We start from the raw sequence: 3,161 nt of genomic DNA, 5'->3' as shown, positions 1-3,161 counted from the left end.
TTCAGCGTCATTAAGCTGCTGCGCCATGGCGTAGGAACTCAGAAAAAGCTTCTTAGGCTGCAAAAACCTGGAAGGTAATAAGGAAATATAAAAAATGTTAACTCTTTGCTGCCATCTAAATTTATCTCAATTCATCTAAATTTTCTCAGGTCAAAAGCTTCAGCCCTAGCTTTCTTGAATTTCTTTATTGGCTGCTTCTCTACTTTCACCCCAAATATTGTCTTCATTTACTGGCATTTCCCCCATCCCTACTGTTGCCTTCAGTATATACAGGGTGCTGAAGAAGGTCATCTTGTGGAAAGTCTTGTGTACCAGGGTAGAAGGGTGTACCAGAGTGCTCAGGCAAAAGTGAGCTGAAGTATTAATAATTTTAATACTAGATTGTATTTGATCACAAAGGCAGTGACTGTCCACAATAATAGTAAGAGATCTTTGGTGGCGGCAAGCCAGCCACAAATCTCTCACTCTCTTTCTCTCCCCCCCCCCATATATATCTCACCATGAGAGATGGATGGCTAAATAAATAAATAAATAAATAAATAAATAAATAAATAAATAAAATCCACTCTGCTGAAGGCTCCTTGTTTAGCCCATTTCACTTCTAAAACAATTTATTTCTCTTAAAATACTTCTGCAATTTCCCTGCCTCCTTTGATCTTAATTATTCCTTAGTATCTTTGATTACATTCTTTGGAACTATCTTTTTCTTTATGGAGACATTGTAAACTAACTTTCTCTCATCCATATTTTTTTACAGGAATTTCACCTGTTAAATGCATTTTTTCATAATTTTTTCATTTCATCACTCTATCAAGCATCATGTTTCATACTACCTGTTAGTATAAATCTGGATATTTCTGTGACATTCTATACAAAAATTCTTTTCAATGTGTTCTAAGTAGTTTCCATGTCTTCCTTCCGTGTATGCACTGTCCATTTAATGTTATTTTTAAGACTATATTACATACAGACTCATACTTCTTCTACTTGCAATTCTGCTTTCACTGATTCCTTTCCTTTCCTTTCCTTTCCTTTCCTTTCCTTTCCTTTCCTTTCCTTTCCTTTCCTTTCCTTTCCTTTCCTTTCCTTTCCTTTCCTTTCCTTTCCTTTCTCCATTTTGACTGTACCAAATCATGATCAGTCCCATATTCAGAACCTCTAATTAGTTTTATGTCTTTCACTAATGCTCTCACATTTCATCATAAACAAATCAATCAAGTTTTTAAATCCATTCCTTTTCTGCATGTATGCGTGAATAAATGAATAGACTTAAGTTTAAAATGTATTCAAACCAAAAAGACCCTTTTCTAAGCATTTACTCACTATTCTCAGTCATTCTGGAGTCTCTGAATGGAGCATTTATTTACTTATTTGATACTCTTGTCTCTTTCCCATTCATGCAATCATGTTTTATGGATTTTTTTCCCCATTAGATCACATTCATTTTGAATGTTGCACATTTTCCCGCACCCAAAACTCATCTCTGGTTCTTCCATTATCACCATTCACTGGTGCGTAAACTGCAATGAACACCAGCCTATTAATTCCCACTTTCATATATACCCACAACAATCTAAATGACACCAATTCAATACTTTCTAATATACATTTTAGTTTTGTCATTAATAATTAGTCCTACACCTTCACTTCCCTCCTTGTATTCATCAACCTCACCAGAAAATTAGACTACCTTAATTTGTAGTAATCTTTGTCCTTTTTTGAACATCTATTTTTTACTTTCACATCATGTGGAAATTCTTAATCTTCACCATTTACAGTTCTTACATTCTAAATTGTAGACTTTTATATGTTGTGGCCTCTGCCCTTATCGTGGCTTTGGTCAATCAAGGCTTTCACCTAAAGGTTGGATCAGGTTACCAGCTTAGTTGTAACTCTATCACAGGCAGTGTTCCTGCTAATGGTAAGAATTGTACCAGACAGCTTGGGCACCCTTTGGCCAGTATGCCACAAGAACCATCAAAGCCCAATTTTACTCCAAGCATGATCAAGCTATACTATGTAAGGTAGAATCTCTAATCTAGACAATGCCATGCAAGCCAACATATCTGTTGCCTGCATCTCACCAACTAGGATATACACACAATTTACTGACACACTCAGGATGATATTATACTTGGAATAATGAAATGAGACTTGTGTCATTAGTTACTGAGAGGCATTATCTTGTTTAGCTTTACTTAATGGAATCCACAATGATTATAGCATTGTGTGGGATATTAGTAATGTAGACATATTCCTTTCATCATTCTTTGCCTGAAATGAGTGAGGAAAGTTTGTTTATCATTAAATTTATGTCCCAGTTTTCCTTTGATAGCTAAATATGCAGCAGCGACGAGCGATGAGAGCGGTGAGAAAGATCTTCGGAGGAGGAAAAGCCCGGATGACCCCCTAGTGACCCCTGCTGGTCACACAGCATAACAGCACTACTTGTATAATTGTAAGATTTGTAAGATTGTAAGATTTCACTGTCTCACTGTTAGAATTATATATATGTACTTTGTGAGCCACCCAGAGTTCCCCATTGGGGGGAGATGGGCGGACAATAAATCGAATGCATAAATAAATAAATAAATAAATAAATAAATAAATAAATAAATAAATAAATAAATGGAATGTATTGTCGAAGGCTTTCACAGCCGGCATACGATGGCTGGTGTGGGTCTTCCGGGCTGTGTGGCTGTGTTCTTGAAGTTCTGTTTCCTAACGTTTCGCCAGCACCTGTGACCGGCATCTTCAGAGTGCAGGAGCACAGACAGGAGCAGTTCTGTGCCCAGGGTGATGTGACCCTTTTGTCACATCACCCTGGGCACAGAGAGAACTGCTCCTGTCTGTGCTCCTGCACTCTGAAGATGCCGGTCACAGGTGCTGGCGAAACATTAGGAAACAGAACTTCAAGAACACGGCCACACAGCCCAGAAGACCCACACCAGCCAAATATAGGGAACTTCCTTCAATTTAATTTAGTGACAGAGAAACATGTTTTCTTGCATTTTGTATTGGGAGAAATGTATTTTCAGACTTGCAAGATTCTATTAACGTAGCCTTACAATAAAGTAGAATAAGCTCATCTGGTCATGTTTCCAGTCTGGTCTACCTGGGAAGGCTAACATCAGCACTGAGAGGCCCTTCCAACAGTTGCC

General features: G+C 37.7%; 1 non-coding gene across 1 annotated transcript; it reads left to right on the top strand.

Moving 5' to 3' along the window:
* The first annotated feature begins 2,784 nt into the window (after positions 1-2,784).
* Positions 2,785-2,912, top strand: LOC148217060 (small nucleolar RNA SNORA17). Its single transcript, XR_015798082.1, has one exon. It is a non-coding gene; the product is annotated as a small nucleolar RNA SNORA17 (small nucleolar RNA).
* The last annotated feature ends 249 nt before the right edge of the window (positions 2,913-3,161 follow it).

The sequence above is a fragment of the Python bivittatus genome, unplaced genomic scaffold, assembly GCF_059951505.1.
Source record: "Python bivittatus isolate LINGU-HERP-01145 unplaced genomic scaffold, Pbiv_v1 ctg000020_np1212, whole genome shotgun sequence".
In the NCBI taxonomy this organism is placed as follows: Eukaryota; Metazoa; Chordata; class Lepidosauria; order Squamata; family Pythonidae; genus Python; species Python bivittatus.
This window is presented reverse-complemented; position numbering and strand designations above follow the sequence as displayed.